At 40.3% G+C, this 21,896-nt stretch overlaps 1 non-coding gene across 1 annotated transcript; it reads right to left on the minus strand.

Moving 5' to 3' along the window:
* Positions 1-11,504: 11,504 nt before the first annotated feature.
* Positions 11,505-11,608, minus strand: LOC148578271 (small nucleolar RNA R71). The gene has a single exon (XR_015903870.1). It is a non-coding gene; the product is annotated as a small nucleolar RNA R71 (small nucleolar RNA).
* Positions 11,609-21,896: the final 10,288 nt, after the last annotated feature.

Here is a 21,896-nt window from a genome sequence, read left to right on the forward strand (position 1 = left end):
CATTGCTGGCATTGAACGCCAACCAGGGAGCAGCCCCTGGGCGTTCAAATGCCAATGCTCCACCTACCCCCACCTTCTTGTACTCTACTTTTCTCGAGGATGAGCAAAACTCTTAAGTTTGGTGTTGCAAAAGCTTTGCTTTTTGACTTCTACCACTTCTAAGTATAGAAGAAGAGGATGGAGCAAACTAGGAAGCATTCACAAGAGCCTATGCAACCGCCTCAACAAAGACAAAGGAGTGATATTGAAGAGATCAAGCACTACATTAGATCCTCAAGGAGGAGCACTAGCCACCATCATTCAGGTGGACTCATTCTCTTTTTATTCCTTTCCTTTACTATTTTTCTGTTTTTTGTCTGTGTATTTATCTGCTTTCATGTCCTAGTTGCATGATCATTTGCATTTGATGTCTTAAAAGTTGTACAATGTTCCATATATCTCTCACCTTGCTTAAATAAAAAATTTTTATCTAAAAATAACTGAGAGATGCATGAATTTCAAGTTTAAAATAAGATTAGTTTAATTAGTTTGATGTGGTATCTTTTGCTTTTATTTTCTGAATGTATGAAATAAACAGTGCATGTTTGAAGTTGAAATTTTAGAATGTGGCTCTTGAGAGAATAAGGAAAAAGGAAAAATATTATTGATAATATAAAAAATCTAAAAATTGATTCTTGAAGCAAGAAAAAGCAGCAAAAAGCAAAAGAAAAAGCATGTTGCAAAAGAAAAAAAATTTACATATGCATGCGAAAAAGAAAAAAAATGGCGAAAAGAAAAAGAAAAAAAATAAAAAGCAGAAAAATCCATTACTGCCCAAAAATGCAGGAAAATGAGGGCAGATTGAAAAAGCCAGTAACCCTTTAAATCAAAAGGCAAGGCTAAAAGGGCCCAAGGCTTTGAGCATTAATAGATAGGAGGGCCCAAAGGAATAAAATCCTGGCCTAAGCGGCTAAACCAAGCTGTCCCTAACCATGTGCTTATGGCGTGAATGTGTCAAGTGAAAAGCTTGAGACTGAGTGGTTAAAGTCGTGGTCCAAAGCAAAAAGAGTGTGCTTAAGAACTCTGGACACCTCTATCTGGGGACTCTAGCAAAGCTGAGTCACAATATGAAAAGGTTCACCTAGTTAAAGTGTCTGTGACATTATTGTATCTGGTGGTAATACTGAAAAACAAGGTGCTTAGGGTCACGGCCAAGACTCTGAAAGCTGTGTTCAAGAATAAAAATAAGCTTAACTAAGAGAGTCAATAATATCATCTGAATTCTAAGTTCCTAAAGATGCCAACATCTCTGAGTTTCAATGGATAGTAAGATGCCAAAACTATTCAGAAGCAAAAAGCTACTAAGTCTCGCTCATCTGATTTTAACTAAGCTTCATTTGAAACTTAGAAATTTATTGTATCTTAATTTTCTTTTTATCCTACTCTGTTTTTAGTTGCTTGGGGACAAGCAATGGTTTAAGTTTAGTGTTGTGATTAGCGGATATTTTATACGCTTTTTGACATCATTTTCATATAGATTTTAGTAATTTTTATTTAGTTTTTATTAAGTTTTTATAGGTTTTAGTGTTAAATTCACATTTTTGGATTCTACTATTAGTTTTTGTGTTTTTGGGCAATTTCAGATATTTTCTGGCTGAAATTAAGGAGCTGGAGCAGAAGTCTGATTCAGAGATAGAGAAAGCACTGCAGATGCTGTCCGAATCTGACCTGCCTGCATTTGGAAGGGCTTTTCTGGAGCTACAGAAGTCTAAATGGAGCTCTCTCAACGGCTATGGAAATCTGACTTCCAGAGCTTTCTAGCAATATAAAATAGTTCATATTTTTCTTCGGAATAAAAGGCCCAAAACTAGCGTTCAACGCCAGCTTCATGCCCTCTTCCAGGCGTCCAGCGCCCAAAGAGCAGAGCCCAGCATCCAAAGGCCCAGAGAAGACCCCCTAGCTGGCGTTTCATGCCCAAGAGACCTTATAACACGTGTATCTCATCAAAGCTCAGCCCAAACACTCAGCAAGTGGGCCCCAGAAATGGATTTTAGCACTAAATAGACTGTTTTACCCTTACTTGTCATTATTTTAGTATTTAAGGGATTTAATTCATGTAACATGCATACTTATCATACACCATTCAGCCCTATTTTCATTTTCACCATTGTTTTTTACTTTTAGTATGAGTTTCTAAACCTTCTAGGTTGAGGGAGTAACCATGCTGAGTTCTATGAATTAATAAAAGTATTACTGTTTCTCTTCAATCCGTGTTTGATCAATTCTAAGATGTATATTCGTTCTTCAATGTGATGAACGGGGTGACCCATGACAATCATCTTCGTTCTTCATACCAAGACCGCGTGCCTGACAACCACCCATGTTTTCTTGGGTTCGTGTGAATACGTGACTGGAAAGCATCGAACCGCCAGCTTGATTTTACATCTCTCAGACTGCTAATCCACGACTTCGTTGGAGACTTCTCGAGACAACAGTTCAACCGAGGTATGGGGAGATTAGGGTCTCTGTAGTAGAGGCTAGAATCCAAAGGCACAGCATTCTCTGATCCGGAAGATCCGACCTTGTCTGTGGCATTTTGAGTAGGATCATTAAGGAGAATGGACTGCAGGAGTTTCACCCTCAATCAGACTGGATGCGCACTAACCCTGGTGTTCAGATCTAGAGGAGTATCGGCAGCTGCTCAAACCAGTGTCAATCACATACAGCCTTTCGTTGAAGAAATCATTCACAATTGAAGAAGACAGTAAGACCAGAGTTAATCCAGATGGATAAAGCAACTCCAAGCCTTAACCATCTAGGATTTAAGATTATCATTGTAAACATATCAACCTAGTTCAGATCTCATAAATCCAACAACTCTTCTATTCGCCTGACTAAGACCTGCAAGGTAACCATAGCTTGCTTCAAACCACAATCCTCATGGGATCGACCCTGACTCACTCAGGTATTACTTGGACGATCCAGTGCACTTGCTGGAACAGTTGTACGAAGTGTGGGGATTCGTGCACCACTAACCCCGCCAAGATTGGTGAATTTTAAACTATGTCCCCATAGTGGGGTTGTTAACCTCACCAAGATTGGTGAGCCCAAGCGACGTCCCGGCGTCAATTTGGTATCAGAGCAAGGTTGGTCCTCGTGGCCATCACCTTGCTTTAGTAGAATTTTATTTGATTTGTGAGTGCAGATTTTTGGCGTGGATTCGTCAATAGGATCTTTTGGTATGGATTCGTCAATAAGATCATCTGCTACCACGGGTCTGTGAAATTTTATCTGATTTATGAGTCCGGGTCTTTGGTGTGGAGTCACTAATAGGATCTTTTGGTGTGGATTCATCAATGAGATCATCTGCTATCACAAGTCTTTCCAACCCAGGGAGAATGACGCGGGAGCTAGTAGAGTTAGTAGGTTAATTATATTAGTTAATTGTAATAAAGGAATACAAGTCTCACATTATTTAGAATAGAGAATTTTGTGTTATGTATTAGTCCCACATTGTCCAAGTCATGAATGTTTTTCCTTCTCTTACTAGTATAAATAATTCATGTACCATTTGTTTATAAAATGAAGTTGAAGTTGATTTGAATATGAAATAAGCTGCGCGCTTATTTTCCTCTAGGCTCTTTGAGAGTAAGAGGTGCATCCTTGACTTGGCCAACCAAGGTGGGTTCATGGCTATTTTCACCAAAGTGGGTTGCTAACCTCGCCAAGATTGGTGAATCTAAACTATGTCAGCATAGTGGGTTGTTAACCTCGCCAAGATTAGTGAGCCCAAGCGACGTCCCGGCGTCAAAATATTATTTTAAATATTTGTTTAAAATTACTCATTTAATTAGAGTAAATTATTATTATAATTATTATTGATCAAAGATATTATTTTATAAAAATATTATTATATGTATGATAAATAATAAAACAGAGAGTGGTAATAAGAGTAATCTTTAAAGCTTTAGAGAACACCAACTTAATAAAAGAGATTTATGATTCTTTTTCTATAAAATACTTAGTGGAGGATGAGAGAACAGTATGAAGATAGTTTGAACTATTTAGGATAAATAAGTAAAAGATGGAAGAAAGAGAGGAGATAAATCGGCACGTGTGATTATGGAAAGGTCATGAGAGTGTGACAATAGTATGGTTATAGTGCCAAAGGATAAAAGTTAACAAGCCATGGGCTTTGTATGTGAATGATTGTGTGGGGACACGCGTAAATATGGAATGGCTTCCAGGAGAAAGGGTCACATGCTTTAGCTGGAGAATCATCGCCTGCAAGTACTTGCAGAGGTCATGTTCGACATACTTCAACTGGAGAATCAGTGCCTGCAAGAAGTAGAAACTTGCAGAGGTTATGTCACTGGAATGCCTTATCCGACTCGCAAGTTGGATTGCGTCGGGTGCGGGTCGAAACCAACAAATGAACTCATTACCTGTGATAGGACTACACATGCATCATCCTTGCTGCGCATTTGCATTTTACATGATAATGTGAAATTATTTGTGATTGTCTTCTTGTGTTTGTTCATTGCTTAATGCTATTTTGAATTACTGTGGCTGGCTATTTTTCTGTGAATCTTGTATATTTAACTGTGAATTAATTGAACTGTGATAATCCTGACCTAACTAACTACTCCCAACCCTATTAAGAACCCCCTAGTTCTTACCCCTTCCTTACTTCCTCATCAGATGGAGACGAACATATTGTTCTACGAGATGGAGCCTCCCTACATATATGAGGATCTTGTACAACATAGGTTTTACGTAGTAGCTGCAAAGATTAGACTCGTATGTACATTCTGTGAGACCACCCTTTCTGTCATCCGATTAACGCTCCGCTTTTTAACCCCGATATGCCTTATGAATTCCCGTTGCTTTGGCTCCATCTTGATGCTCCATTTCACCCATTCTATGACAGACATGTACCTCATCAGTACCCTAATAAGCCTGAGGATCAGGTGGTCCCTCAGCCTGAGCCTCTGGAGGAGCATGTACCAGAGCCTATACTTGAGTGGGATATTGATGCGTGAGCATCTTGTACCCTTTTTCCACTTGTTTTCTGTCATTTTTAGCTAGTAATTATTAAGTTTTATTATATTTTAGTGCAAAAATCCTCTTTGGATGATACTTTGAGTTGTTTTAGTGTTTTTATGGTTTCAAGTGAAATTCAGAGCAGTTTGGCAGAGTTTGGAGCAAAAATGAGAAGATTTGGTGCACCCCCTTGGGCGCTAAACGCCAAGATGGCACTTAGCGCCAGCAACACGCACAAAACAGAAAGCCTCTGCCCCCTTTTAGGCGCTAAACGCCCAACTGGCGTTTAGCACCAGGCAAGCTGATCTGAAGGCCCACTCTTGGAGCATCTCTATTGGATTTAGCTCTTATTAGTTATCTTATCTTTAATTTTTGTAATTTTTTTTACACACAATATCTTTTAGTTTTAGGATTTAATATTTTATTTTATTTTCAAATCTAATTAGGTTAGTATAAAAAGGAAAAGATTCACCCTTAGAAGGAGTTTAGACTTCCGCACTCTTAAGAACCCTAGTTTTTCTATGTAAGTCATGAGCCACTTAACCTTCTTGGTTAAGGTTAGGAGATCTATTTATTTCTATGAATTGAAACTATTATTCTTCTATTTTAATTAATGTATTGATTCAGTTTCAAGGATTACTTTCGTTCTTAATTTTATGAATTGATGCCAGGGCATTTTGGCCAGTTTTACTGACCTTTTTTTTTAACTATTTTAGGGTAATTTCATGCATTTTCTTAGTAAATAAGCAAGTTTTGGGTGAATATACACTTACATCTTAATTCAAGCAAACATTATGAACTTTACATGATTTCATGAGAATTGTGCATGAATTGAATGATAATATAAATGATCCATGATCTCATGACTTGAAACAAAGCTTTGATGCACCATGTTTGTTTGATTTCAGGACAAAGGAAGCAAAGAAGAGTCACGTTAGGAGCCACGTTAGTCTCACTAACATGACCACTAACGTGGAAAGGGAGCAAGCTTGCAACGTTAGTGGTAAAGTTACCATCAATAACGCCCTCGAAAGCCATCATAATCCACGTTAGCTGCCACGTTAGTTACACTAATGTGGGAACTAACGTGGAAGGAAAAAGAAGCTCCAACGTTAGTGGTAAAAGTAAGCACCACTAACGTTCCTAAAGGCCACATATAGCCACGTTAAGAGTCACGTTAATCTAATTAACGTAAACTCTAACGTGGAGGGAGAAGAGATTGCCAATGTTAGTGACACTCACATTTGTCACTAACGTTGGATCAGGCCAAGATTGCCTACGTTAGTGGACACGTTAAGACCACTAACGTGAAGGGTAACGTGGAGCAAGAGATGATGTACCAACGTTAGTGACACCAACCTTTGTCACTATCATTGGAGATGACAAGCATACCCACGTTAGTGGCCACATTAGTTACACTAACGTGGAGAACTAACGTGGGGAAAAGGGGGCACTTTGAAACGTTAGTGACAAAGGTGAGTGTCACTAACCCTCTCGAAGCTTGGGCATGCCCGCATTAAGGGCCACGTTAGTCACACTAACGTGGATCATTAATATGGAAGAAAGGGACCAGGAGCAACGTTATTGGTAAAAGTAAGTGCCAATAACGCTTGCAAAGGGCTAAAGAGGCAACGTTAGTGGTTACGTTAGTACCACTAACGTTGAAGTTAACGTGGATCACTTAGTTTGGAATGTTAGTGACAAAGTTATCGTCACTAACGCTCTCGAACCAAAATTTACACTTAACGTTAATACCACTAACGTCCTAACTAACTTTCCATCATGCCTAACTTACACTTTCTTTGCAAGCAAAGCTGAGCCCACTAAAGACTGTAACTGCTTCAACTAAAGATCAAGGGCCAATATCCAAGACTTTAAGAGCTAACTAGAAGATCTGAAGAGTAGTATATATAGGGATAGTTTTGAATTGAAAATAGATCTGGAACTGGAGAACTATACTCTGTATATTTTACTTTCTCTGTAACTTCTAGTTTAATTTGAGAATGCATTCTTCTTTATCATCTTCCATTTCAGAAAGCTTTCGATCTTAAATCAATTGGTTAGTTTTCTTGGAAAAGAAACTCTCCATAATTGGATCTCCTCTGAGCCTTGGAAAAGAGATGAGGAGATCATGCTAGAATTGCTTTCTCATTTTGGACCAAATTGGGGTTTGGATGGATATAGTGACATATAATCCTACCAACACTTTGATTTGGAAATACATGTGGTATAATAAGTGACCAAACTTCATCTCTTCCCATGAGCAATTAAATCAAGGAATTGGGAAATTGTTCAAGCTTAGAGAGATTGGGTTGTGATGAGCGGATAATTTATACGCTTTTTGGCATTATTTTTAGGTAGTTTTTAGTATGATTTAGTTAGTTTTTACTATGTTTTTATTATTTTTTATGCAAAATTCAAATTTCTGGACTTTACTATGAGTTTGTGTATTTTTCTGTGATTTCAGGTATTTTCTGGCTAAAATTGAGGGACCTGAGCAAAAATCTGATTCAAAGGCTGAAAAAGGACTGCAGATGCTATTGGATTCTGACCTCCCTGCACTCAAAATGGATTTTCTGGAGCTACAGAAATCCAATTGGCGCGCTCTCAATTGCGTTGGAAAGTAGACATCCAATTGGCTGCAACCTGGCATTTAACTCCAAGAGAAGCCTCTACATGTGTAAAGCTCAATGCTCAGTCCAAACACACACCAAGTGGGCCCCGAAAGTGGATTTCTGCACTATCTGCACTTAGTTACTTATTTTATGTAACCCTAGCTACTAGTTTAGTATAAAAACAACTTTTAGAGACTTACTATGTACCTCATGACATTTCACATCTGAACATTGTATTTCTGATGGCATGAGTCTCTAAACTCCATGATTGGGGGTGAGGAGCTCTGCTGTGTTTCGATGAATTAATGCAATTACTACTGTTTTTCATTCAATCACGCTTGTTTCTATTCTAAGATATTCACTCGCACTTCACCCTGATGAATGTGATGATCCGTGAAACTCATCATCATTCTCACCTATGAACGCGTGCCTGACAACCACCTCCGTTCTATCTGCACTAGCTTGAGTGTGTATCTCTTAGCCTCCTGGTTCATGATTAGAGTCTTTGTGGTATAGGCTAGCATTATTAGCGGCCATTCTTGAGATTCGGAAAGTCTAAACCTTGTTTGTGGTATTCCGAGTAGGACCCGAGAAGGGATGACTGTGACGAGCTTCAAACTCGCGAGTGTTGGGCGTAGTGACAGATGCAAAAGAATCAACGGATTCTATTCCAACATGAGTGAGAACCAACAGATGATTAGCCGTGTGGTGATAGTGCATTTGGACCATTTTCACTGAGAGGATGGATGGTAGCCATTGACAACGGTGATCCACCAACATACAGCTTGCCATGGAAGGAGACATATGTGCGTGCAGAAGAAGACAGTAGGAAAGCAGAGATTCAGAAGAAAGAGCATCTCCAAAACCTCAATTTGTTCTCCATTACTGCATAACAAGTATTATTTATTTTATGTTAATTACCTTTCATAAACCCAACCATTTTTATTATTAATTTCCTTACTAAGAATTACAAAATAACCATAGCTTGCTTCAAGCCGACAATCTCCGTGGGATCGACCCTTACTCACGTACGGTATTACTTGGACTTGGATGACCCAGTGCACTTGCTGGTTAGTGGTACGAGTTGTAAGAAGTGTGATTTACAATTCGTGCACCAGGTTGCCAAGGAATTGGGATCCAATCACTTAAGATTGTCAAGGAGATCAATGAATGCATTGATTGAGGAAGAGATGAGAATGAACTTGATCCGGAGGATTGCAATATCTCTTGATCCCAATGTTCATTTTATTTTTAGTTCTTACATTTACTTTTCTTGCCATTTTACTTTTCTGCACTTTATAGTTTTTCCTTTACATTCATGCAATTTACATTTCCTTGTTGCTTATCACTCCAATCAGATTCGTCTAACTAGGATAATCAATTAACCATTGATTGCTTAATCCGTTAATCCCTGTGGGATTCGACCTCACTCTATTGTGAGTTTTTACTTGACGACAATTCGGTATACTTGCCGAGGGAAATTTGTTGAGAGACAAGTTTCCGTGCATCAAGTTTATGGCGCATGATAAACCCATATTTTATGATATATTTTGTGCCCAATTTAAGTGATTTATTCAATCCTTCACCCACTTATTCATGTTAATTGCATGTTTTTATTTTCCCTTCCTTATTATGTGATATATGTGAAAAACATATTTCCTATGCTTTAAGAATAATTATTTTAATTACCCTTTATTCCCATTCGATGCCGTGATTTGTGTGTTGAGTAGTTTCAGATCTTCTAAGGCAGGAATGACTTAAAAGGATGGAAAGGAAACATACAAAAATGGAAGGAAAGCACAAAATGGAGTTTTTGAAGAAACTGGCAGCGACGCGAACGCGTGGACGACGCGGCCATATGCCCAGCGCGAAGAGAGCACGACGCGAACGCGTGAATGACGCGAACGCGTGCCTTGAGCAGAACGCAGATGATGCGGACGCATGACCGAAGCGAACACGTGATAAGAAAAACTCCAAATGACGCGACCGCGTGACCCACGCGGATGCTTGACAGAGGCCACGCACCAGAAATCACAGAAAATGCTCCCAGCGATTTCTGAAGCCCTTTTTGGCCCAGATCCAAGTACAGAAAGCATAGATTAGAGGTTATAAAGTGGGAAAATGCATCCAGTCAAGGAGAGTCTCCAATTATTCACTTTTCATGATTTAGATGTAGTTTTTAGAGAGAGGTTCTCTCTTCTCTCTCTTAGGATTAGGATTTAGGATTTTTCTTGCTTTCATGATTGTCCCTTTTTATCAGGTTCAATTTTCCTTTTTATTATGTTCTCAATTTGACTTATGAACTTTTCTATGTTACAGATGATTCTTTTAATCAATGTTATTTGAGATATTTCAGTTTATGATTGGTCTCTTTTATTTATGTTACTGTTACTTCCAACCTGAAGATATTTTTATTCGAGTAGATTTACTTTTCCCCTTTTGGTATTGGTTAAGAAATCAGTAACTCAGGAGTTATCAAACTCAACGTAATCGATAATTGTCATCTTTGCTATTTGAATTGAACTTCAATAATTCCAGTCCTTTCTCAGGAATTGACTAGAACCTGAAGATCAGACTAATTAATCCACTTGATCTTCCCTTGCTTTAGTAAAGGCTAACTAAGTGGGATTAAGATTCAATTCTCATCACCATTGATAAGGATAACTAGGATAGGACTTCCAATTTCTCATACCTTACCAAAAGTTTATTTTACAGTTATTTATTTATTTTACCTGTCATTTAAATTACTTGTTCCTTACTTTCAAAACCCCAATTTACAATCTTCATAACCAATAGTAAGAACATACTTCCTTGCAGTTCCTTGAGAAGACGACCCGAGGTTTAAATACTTCGGTTATCAATTTATTTAGGGGTTTGTTACTTGTGACAACCAAAACATTTGTACGAAGGGATTTCTGTCGGTTTAGAAACTATATCTACAACGCTACTATTTGTATAAAATTCTTTATCAGCAAAAATCCCTAACATCAGCGCCGTTGCCGGGGATTGATTTTGTATCGACAATGATTAAGTTGGAGGATAATTAGATTGAGCCATTTTTCTTTCGTTTTGTTTAATTCCATTTGAGTGATTTACTTTCAGTTTTAGTTATTTTCTTTCCTTTATCCCTTACCCATTTGTTGTGGTTTCGTCATTGTTCACAATTCAGTTCACTAACCCACTAACTGTTTGATATATTGCACCACTCACATTAACAGCTATTCTAACAAGAGTAATTTCTTCATTCAATTTCTTTTTACTTTTTGCTTTGTTGGTTGTATGACAGGTAGAAGAAGCATGGCTTCAACTTCCTTTGATTCTGAACCTGAGAGGACCTTCCTTAGATTAAGGAGGGAAACAAGAGGAAAGAGAGTCGTTGGTGCTGAGGAAGAGGAAGAGTATTTTGAAACAAATATGAAGGAGAATATGGATAATCATCATGAAGAAGAAACTCACAACCATGCCAGAGAGGGTCCAGTGAATCATGCAGGGCAAGAGAGAAGAGTTCTAGGGTCTTATATCAATCCAAACCCAGGAAATTGTGAAAGTAGCATCCAAAAGCCAGCCATACATGCCAATAACTTTGAACTAAAACCCCAGCTCATCACCCTAGTCCAGAATAACTGTGCATTCGGAGGAAGTGCCCAAGAAGACCCCAATCAACATCTCACCACCTTTCTAAGGATATGTGATACTGTGAAGTCTAATGGCGTTCATCCTGACACCTATAGACTGCTTCTATTTCCCTTTTCACTCAAGGACAAAGCATCTAAATGGCTGGAATCCTTCCCAAAGGAGAGTTTGACAACCTGGGAGGATGTGGTGAACAAATTCTTGGCGAGATTCTACCCTCCTCAAAGAATCAACAGGTTGAGAGCTGAGGTACAAACCTTCAGACAACAAGATGGTGAAACTCTCTATGAAGCATGGGAGAGGTTTAAGGACTTAACAAGATGCCCGCCAGATATGTTCAATGAATGGGTGCAGTTACACATTTTCTATGAGGGTCTTTCTTATGAATCAAAGAAAGCAGTAGACCACTCATCCAGGGGATCTCTGAACAAGAAGAAGACCATTGAAGAAGCTATAGATGTCATCGAAACTGTAGCTGAGAATGACTACTTCTATACTTTAGAAAGGGGCAACACTTGAGGAGTAATGGAGCTGAACAACATGGATGCACTGCTGGCTCAAAACAAGATGATCACCAAGCAGTTAGCTAACCTTACCAAGAAGATGGAAAGAAACCAAGTTGCAGCCGTCACCACCTCATCAGCAGCTCAAGAAGGAGTGAATGCAGAAGAAGAGGGTGACCGAGAACAAGCCAACTATATTGGGAACTCACCTAGGCAGGCCCATGATCCATACTCCAAAACTTATAATCCTGGTTGGAAGAACCACCCAAACTTTGGGTGGGAAAATCAACAAGATCAAAGCAAAGATCAGAGACGTCACAACCCCAACCACAATGTAACTCACCAATATTCCACACAGAGATCATATCAGCACCCACCCAACAATACCTCTCAATATCCATATCAAAATCAAAATAGCCCTTCTCACCCCTCCAATCTCAACCCACCATCACCATCCGAAGATAGGCTCTCCAGAATTGAGACTCTACTTGAAAATATATGCAAAGAAATCCAAAACAACAGAGTGTTCAAGGATGAAGTGCGAGCTAATATCAAAAACCAGGGAGACACTGATGACTGGAATTCACACCCCATTCAAAATTGGTGAATTAGTCCTTTTGGCAAGCGCACCAAAATTATCGTCAAGTAATAACCCATAGTGGAGTGGGATCGTATCCACAGAGATTGGCAAATTCGAGCAGCTTTAATCAATTGATGAATTAGTCAAGCGGATCAATAGGATTGTAGAGTGCAGAATTGTAAATGACATAAATGTAAATGACTAGAATATAAAGAAAGGCAATAAAGTGCAGAAATATAAATGGCAGAAAGTAAAGGGCAGAATCATAAATGACTTGAATGTAAATGGGAATGGGGGATTGCTGAATGTAAAAATAAGATGTAAAGAAATGGATAGATAAGAATGGGGAAATTCATTGAGATTGGGAGATGTTGTCTCTTTGGATCAAATCTAGCTTATATCTTCTTCAATCATGCAACTCATTGACCTCTTGGCAATCATGATTGATTGAGCCCCAATCCCTTGGTGACTCAATCTCTCAGATCTTGATCAATAGCCAATTCCTTAGTCTAATTGCTCATGAAGATAGATATGCTTGGTCCCTGATTATACCACACACCATTATAGGTCCAAGTAGAGGGAGGATTATATGTCACGTATCTAAACACCAAAACCCAGATTCTACTCTAGTGTGAGAAGGGATTTTAAGCATGGTTTCATGTTTTCTTTCACAAGGTTCCCATGAAACCCAATTACATTCAATCTCTTTTCCAAGATAATTGAATACTAAGCATTAAGAACGAAATTCCTTCTAGCAAATCAAAGAGAAGATGAAGAGAAAAAGGATTTCACTATTATCAATCCATCAAGTACAACAGAGCTCCCTCTCTCAATGAGAGGGAAGTTAGCTACTCATAGCTCAAAAAGTACTCAAAAATGAAGTGTAAAAGTAGATCTAAAACTGACTACTTAACCCCCTTCTTTAGTACTCCTTGGGGGTATTTATACTACTCCTAGTAAAATAAAAGAATTACAAAAGTGAAAAAGAAAAATTACATTTTGGAGGGAAAAGAAAACACTCAATAAGCATGACTTCTCAGCTGGCGTGTGGCTGGCGCTTTTCTGGCATGTCACGTGCCCTTCATTTCCAGCTTGGCGTGCCACGCCCAATCCTTAAAGTGGCACGCTCGTCCCTCTAACAATCTTGGCGTGCCACGCCTTCGAACTCAAGTGGCACGCTATAGTGGAATCCTTGTGTTTGCGTGCCACGCCTTCGAACTCAAGTGGCATGCCCCTTGCCTTTCTCACTTCTCTTTGCCTCTGGAAACTTGAACTGGCGTGCCGCGCCCAGGGTCTGGCGTGCCACGCCCTTGCTTTAAGCTTGGCTAGGCTTCTCTGGAAAGTTGAACTAGCGTGGCACGCCCAGGGTCTGGTGTGCCACGCTACTTTTGTGAGTGAGTGGTTCCTCTGTTTGGCGTGCCACGCCACGAACTCAAGTGGCACGCCCTAATGCTTCTCTCTGAATGACACTGGCATGCCTCGCCTAGTTGCTCAAGTGGCACGCCTAAATGAAGAATGGTGAATGGGGTGCCACGCCTTCGATACCAAGTGGCACGCCCCATGTAATTGGCCTCCTTCATCCTCTCTGGAAACTTATACCAGCGTGCCACACCTAAAGGCTGGCGTGCCACGCCCATGATCTTGTCTTGGTTCCAGTAGTTGGCGTGCCACGCCTCAGCCTTCAAGTGGCACGCCATAGTGAAATGCTAAGGTTGGCGTGCCACGCCTTCGATACTAAGTGGCACGCCCAGTCCTTGCTTTTGGTCCTTTGTGCATTGGCGTGCCACACCTGGTTACTTCAAGTGGCACGCCCAGTCTTCAATTGCCTTTAGCCCCTTCTCTGGATTGTTGTACCAGCGTGCCATGCCATGCTACTCAAGTGGCACGCTCATGGATTTGTGAACTCTCCAAGCTTGGCGTGCCACGCCTGGGTTCTCAAGTGGCACGTCCAATTGACTTCTTGAGGCTGGCGTGCCACGCCTTCGACACCAAGTGACATGCCATAGTGAAGGTTCTTCTTGGAATGGTGAGTTGGCGTGCCACGCCCCTTTCCTCAAATGGCACGCCCATAGTGGTTGATGGGTCAGGCGTGCCACACCTAGCTTGGCGTGCCACGCCCCTTTTATGTTCTCTATTGTAGCTCTCTGGAATTTTGTATTAGCGTGCCACGCCCAGTCTCTGGCGTGCCACGCCCACATGCATGCTTGGACTTCTTCTCTGGACTTTAGTACTGGCGTGCCACGCCGAGCTCCTGGCATGCCACGCCAGTGCATTTTTATGGCGTTTGCTTCAAGTGGCACGCCAGTTTCACACGCCCAGCTTCTTGTTTGTCTTCTACCCAATTTTTGATGCTTTTCTCACCTGAAATTCAGCACAACTCATCTCAAAGTAGTGTACCATAATATTCATCAAATAATGCATGAATTGTTCTGATCAAATGAGATTTATGCTCTTCTATGGTCTTTTTTATGCAAGAAAGAAGGGTAGATGATGCAAGTCACCACAACACCAAACTTAAGTTTTGCTTGTCCCAAGCGAATCAATGTGAGTAAACTTTTATAACTTTAGGCCTTGGCTTTGAGTGATTGCAATACAACTAAGAGTAAGATTAAGTGTTCAACACATGTATGAATATTTTAATGTCATAGGAAGCTCTTGGATCCTTGAGGGTTCTTTCAGGTATAGACTTTTAGGGGTCCTTTCTATTGATTGTCACCTTGAAGTAGTAAGGGTTGTTTTGCTTTCTTGACCACGACTCTAAGTGTTTTATCTCAAGACAACCCTTTAATTAGGCTTTTAATTATTACTCTTAAACCAGTTAGTTTTAGGGTACTAGGTGTTGAGACACCCCTAAGAATTTACTTGCCCAGGTCTCTTCTTGACACATCTTCACCACAAGCATCTACTAAGATCTTTAATTCCTTTTTGAGCTTTTTAATGTTTCTTTTTCTATCCCAGTAGTTGATGCTCAGAGCCTTGGGTCTTTATTGCTTACTACCTCTTGGTTCTAAGGATATTCAAGGAACACCCCTTAACCTTCCCCTTGTTGTACCTTCTAGGGCTAGTTGCTCTTCCATGACTCATTTTCTTTTTAGTTCATCCAAGGTCTTACACTTGGTTACTTATTTCTTAGTTTGTTTGATGATCTCTCTTGTCCTTGGTCTCTCTCATTGTTTTTGCACAACTCATAGTGACTCTTAGGGGACAAACTCTACTTTTATTTATGTTGAAATGAAGATTTGAAATACATGGCATTTTCTTTCTTGAAAAAAAACTCATAAAAATTTTAAACAAGAATTAAAACTAAGCATAAAGCATAAACTATCCTAGCATGACTATTTATTCAAAAAGTAAATAAAGCAAAAACTTAAACAAGATTTCAGAATTAGAAAGTGTCAACCATGGGACTCAACAACCTTGAGCAGCTTCATCTTTAGTTCATTGGCTCCTTCCTTTTGTCCTTCTTCTTGGAGGGGGAGGAGCCACCTTCATCTGGCTTGGAGGAACCTTGTGCTTTGGTGTCCTTGGGCTTCCAAAATCCTGCCCTTCTCATATAATTCCTTTCATCTTCTTTATGTTTGGCTAGGATTTCCTCTTGTCTTGCACTTAGCTCTTCCATTCCTTGCATGAAGGTTGTGTATCCTGGGTTTAGAGCGGCCACGGCGTTACACAAGTGATTCAGCTTCGCTTGTGTATTGATGTCATACTGCCTCCTGGATATGGTCCTGGCATCATAGAGATGTCTAAATTCGGCCAAGTTCTGTTGTCATTTGCCTTGCTCTGCTATTTTGTCCAGTGTACTTCGCACTTCTCCCCAGTCAAATTGTTCTTGCTGCTCCTTCCTCATATGCTCCCAATTCCCTTGGAGTTGTTGAATGTTTTGGTTGACTTGGCTCCATTGTTGTTGTTGGGTTTCCTTGAGTTGATTGACATCTTTCCTCAAGTGGTGTAGATCTTCCTTTATTTGGTGTACATCTCCTTGCAGTTGCTCCCAGTTGAATCCCTCTGAAAATCGCTGATATTGGTATTATGGTGGTGGTTGAAGTGCCAAGAATTGAGGTTGCTCTTCTGCCTCTTCTTCTTCTTCTTCTTGTGGTTCATGGGCATGAGCTCTTCGTTCTCTAGCCCTGTTGAGTGGGTGAACAGCTACCACCTTGGCCATCTTTTTGGAAGTTATGAACTTGTCTTGCTTCACAAGCACTTCATCAATGATCTTTTCAACTCCAGCCTCATCACATAGCCTCTGTATAATGCTGGGGAATGCCAACCTTGTGTTGTCATTGGTGCTTTTCAGCACTTTGTTGATGTTGTTGGCAATCATCTCTCCCACGTTGATGCTCTCTCCTTTTATGATGCTGTAGATGAGTACAGCTCTCTCCTTGGTCACCTTTGAAGTGTTGGATGTGGGGATTAGGGACCTCCTCACAAATTCTAGCCACCCTCTAGCTTGGGGGCTCAAATCTCTTCTCTTCAATTGATTGGGTATCTCATCCTTATCATTGATCCAACGCACATGTATCACACAAATCTCATTCAGGATCTCATCAAACCCAGGGTCTTGCTACTTTATTCTTTCTTTATAGCTCTGAGTGGAGCTTGTCCTCTTCACCATTAGAATTCTTTCTATGCTAGAGGGACTGTAGTCAATGGACTGATCTATGCCTTCATCAAGTTGCAATTCCGGAATAGAAAAAAAATGTAAAGAAAATCTAGCTACCAAAGCTAAAATCAACTTTCTAATTTGCAATTGTAAACTAATCCTGATATGGTAATGCAAGATAAATGGGAGACTAAAAATTAAACTACCTAATGCAACAAATTTTTAAACTACTTCTAAAAAAAGTAACTAAATCAAAAAGGATAAAGTGTTGGGGTGCCTCCCAACTAGCGCTTCTTTATTGTCATTAGCTTGACATTCCTTCATCTTTAGCTGAGCTTGTAGCTTACTTCCTGCTCCTCTAAGGAGCTTCCCAAGTAGTGTTTGAGTCTATGGCCATTGACAGTAAAAGTTCTCTGAGTCTTGTCCTCCATGAGCTCCACATGACCATAGGGAAACACCTTGAGTATGGTGAAAGGTTCTGACCATCTAGACTTCAGTTTTCCAGGGAATAACTTGAGTCTTGAGTTATAGAGTAACACCTTCTGTCCTTCAGTGAACTCCCTTCTTGCTATTTTTTGGTCATGCCACCTTTTTGTGTTCTCTTTGTAGATTTTTGCATTCTCATATGCTTGATTCCTAAACTCCTCCAGCTCATTGAGTTGCATTAATCTCTTTTCTCCAGCAGCTTGCTCATCATAGTTTAACATTTTTAGAGCCCAAAATGCTCTATGTTCAAGTTCAACTGGCAAGTGACAAGCCTTGCCATACACCAGTTGGTATGGAGACATCCCAATGGGAGTCTTATAGGCTGTCCTGTAGGCCCATAATACATCATCCAGCTTCTTAGACCAATCCTTTCTTGAGCTTCCAACAGTTTTTTCAAGAATTCGTTTCAGCTCTCTGTTGGAGATTTCAGCTTGCAAGTTGGTCTGTGGGTGGTATGGAGTTGCCACTTTGTGCTTTACTCCATATCTGAGAAGGAGTGTCTCGAGTTGTTTATTGCAGAAGTGTGTTCCTCCATCACTAATGAGAGCTCTGGGAACTCCAAATCTACTAAAAATGTTCCTTCTTAAGAAGCTTATCACAACCTTGTTGGCATTTGTTGCAGTGGCTATGGCTTCTACCCACCTTGAAACATAATCAACAGCCACCAATATGTAGCTATTTGAGTAGGAGGTTGGGAAGGGTCCCATGAAATCAATCCCCCATACATCAAATAGCTCCAAATCTAGTATGAATTGCTGTGGCATCTCATTTCTCTTGGTTTGATTACCAGCTCTTTGGCATTCATCACATCTTGACACCATTTCCTTGGCATCCTTAAACATTGTTGGCCAGTAAAATTTGGATTGAAGCACTTTTGCTGCTGTCCTTTCTCCACTGAAGTGACCTCCATATGCAGATCCATGGCACTGCCATAATACTTCCTGCCCTTCCTCATGGGATATACACCTTCTTAGGATTCCATCAGCACACTTCTTGAACAAATAAGGATCGTCCCAGATGTAGTGTTTGGCATTCTTAATTAGCTTCCTCCTCATATGCCTATTGATGTTGGTTGGCAGCTCCCCAATAGCCTTGAAGTTGGCTATGTCTGCAAACCAAGGGGCTACTCAAATAATCATCAATTATTCATCAGGAAAGTTTTTATTGACTGCTACTTGCTGCATCTCTTCTTCTTGTGGGATCCTTGAGAGGTGGTCAGCTACCTTGTTCTCTGCTCCGCTCCTATCTTTAATCTCAATATCAAATTCTTGGAGCAACAAGATACACCTTATTAGTCTAGGCTTAGATTCTTGTTTGGTAAGCAAGTATTTGAGTGCTGCATGATCAGTGAACACAATTACTTTTGAGCCAATAAGATACGATCTAAACTTGTCAAAAGCAAAAACTATAGCTAAAAGTTCTTTCTCTGTGGTGGTATAGTTCCTTTGATTCTCATTGAGAACCTTGCTAGCATAGTAAATAACATGTACTAGCTTATCTTTCCTCTGTCCTAGAACAGCACCAACAACAAAATCAGATGCATCACACATTAGTTCAAAGGGAAGATTCTAGCTTGGTGGTGCTATAATAGGTGCAGAGGAAAGTTTCTTCTTAAGTTCATCAAAGGCTACCATGCACTCTCTATCAAAAACAAAGGGAGTATTTGAGACAAGTAGGTTGCTAAGGGGTTTTGCAATCTTTGAAAAATCTTTGATAAACCTCCTATAGAACCCAGCGTGTCCCAAAAAACTTCTGATTGCTTTGACATTGCAAGGTGGAGGTAATTTTTCAATCACTTCCACTTTTGCCTTGTCCACTTCTATGCCATCCTTTGAAATCTTGTGACCAAGAACCACCCCTTCAGTCACCATAAAATGGCATTTCTCCCAGTTTAAAACTAGGTTGGTTTCTTGACACCTTTTTAGCACAAGGGCAAGATGGTATAGGCAATCAGAATATGAGTTTCCAAATACAGAGAAGTCATCCATGAATACTTCTATGAACTTCTCAATCATGTCTGAAAAAATGGAGAGCATGCACATTTGGAATGTTGCAGGTGCATTGCACAATCCAAAGGGCCTTCTCCTATAAGCAAAGACACCATACAGACAAGTAAATAAAGTTTTTTCCTGATCCTTGGGGTCTACAACAATTTGATTGTAGCCCGAATGCCCATCTAGGAAGCAATAGTACTCATGTCCTGCCAATCTTTCAAGCATCTGGTCCATGAAAGGTAAGGGAAAGTGGTCCTTCCGGGTGGCTTCATTGAGTTTCCGGTAGTCAATGCACATACGCCATCCGGTCACTGTCCTTATGGGTATCAATTCATTCTTCTCATTTGCCACAACAGTGATCCCTCCTTTTTTAGGGACTACTTGCACCGGGCATACCCATGGGCTGTCTGAGATGGGGTAGATCACCCCTGCTTGCCACAATTTCAACACTTCTTTCTGAACCACTTCATTCATAGTTGGGTTCAGCCTCCTTTATTGTTGTCTTGAAGGTTTGGCATATTCTTCAAGTAAGATCTTATGCATACACATTGAAGGACTGATCCCTTTTAAATCTACAAGTGTCCAGCCTATGGCATCCTTGTGTTGTCTCAGCGCTTGGATGAGCTCCTCTTCTTGTTCCTTACTCAGACTTGAATTTATGATTACTGGTTGGGTGTTGTTGGCACCTAGATATGCATATTTCAAGCTGGGTGGTAATGCTTTCAGCTCTAATTTTGGTGACTCTACATTTTTGTTGCTTGTAATAGTTGGCATGATTGAGTTTCCCATGGTTGCTTGTGGTGATTCTCCATCTGGTGCTTGTTCCAGCTCAATGGTTCCTCCACATTGTTCTTCTTCCAAGACTTCTTGAACTATTTGTTCCATGGTGTCTACCAGCATGCATTCTCCTATGGATTCCTTAGGGCAACTCATCACTTTGAAGACATTGAAGACCATTTTCTCTTCATGCAACCTCAAGACTAGTTCCCCTTTTTGCACATCGATGATGGCTCCAGCAGTAGCTAGGAATGGTCTTCCTAGGATAATTGACGTGTTGGCATCTTCTTCCATGTCCAGCACAATGAAATCAACAGGAAAGATGAACTCTCCTACTTTCACTAGCAAGTCTTCCACCACCCCTTGTGGAAACTTAAATGTTCTATCAGCCAATTGGAGTGCCATTCTTGTTGGCTTGGCTTCCTCAATCTTCATCCTTCTCATCATGGTCAGGGACATAAGATTTATGCTAGCTCCCAAATTACACAAAGCTTTCTCAATGGTAATGTCTCCTATGATGCAGAGAATTTGGAAACTCCATGGGTCTTTCAGCTTTTGAGGCAGCTTCTTCTGTATGATGGCGCTGCATTCTTCAGTCAAGATTATGGTTTCTTTTGCTTCCCAGTTCCTCTTTTTGGTTATAAGCTCCTTCAAAAATTTAGCATAGAGTGGCATTTGTTCTAATGCCTCAGAAAATAGTATGTTGATTTGGAGCCTCTTGAAGATCTCTAGGAATTTAGAAAACTGGCCATCCTTCCCATCTTTTCCCAGTCTTTGTGGGTATGGTGCCTTTGGCACATAAGGCTTCAAAACTGGTTTTGGTAGAGGTGGAGCAGGGATTTCTTCTTCGTCCTTGTTCTCATGCTTTGCTGCAACTTCTTCATGCTTGTCTTTGCTTGGGGTTCCTTCTTCTACAACCTTCCCACTTCTTAGAGTAATAGCTTTGCATTCCCCTCTTGGGTTAGCCATGGTATCACTAGGAAATGTGTGTGTGGAAAGTGCGATTTGCTTGGACAAAATCCCCACTTGTGCTTCCAACTTTGAGATTGCTGTGCCTTAATTTTTCAGATTTGACCTGTATTCCTCTTGATTAGCATCTATCCTTCTGTCAGTTTGTGCTTGTCTGTCCATGAGGGTGGAGACTGCTCCTGTAATTTGTGAGGACAGTTGTGCTATTGCAGCTTCCATCCTCTCAAAGTTGCTCTTAATTTCACATGGTTGCATAGTTGAGGATGGTGCATCTTGATTGAGGTTGTTGTGTGTGGATTGGTTACCATAGTATATTGTGTTTTGTGAGTTATGGTAGGGTCTATGGTTCTCTGTTTGATGGTTGGGGTTATGGTTGAAATGCTGATTTGATGAATAAGGTTTGTTGTGGTCCTGGTTGTGGTTTTGTTGATTTTCCCACCCAAAGTTTGGGTGGTTCTTCCAACCTGGGTTGTATGTCTTAAAGTGTGGGTTATATGGTGGTCTGGATGAATTGTTCACATAATTGGCTTGTTTCCAGTCACTTTCAGGTTCTGGTGCATTCCCTTCTTGTTGAGGAGTTTGGTCTTGAATGACTGAGGCTTGGTTGGCCTCCATCCTTTTAGTTAGAGCTGCTATTTGAGCTGCAATTGCTTTGTTCTGAGCTAACAAAACATCTACAGAGTTGAGCCCTAGCACTCCCTTCTTCTGAGTCCTTTC

The sequence above is a fragment of the Arachis ipaensis genome, chromosome B1, assembly GCF_059453495.1.
Source record: "Arachis ipaensis isolate K30076 ecotype BB chromosome B1, ASM5945349v1, whole genome shotgun sequence".
In the NCBI taxonomy this organism is placed as follows: Eukaryota; Viridiplantae; Streptophyta; class Magnoliopsida; order Fabales; family Fabaceae; genus Arachis; species Arachis ipaensis.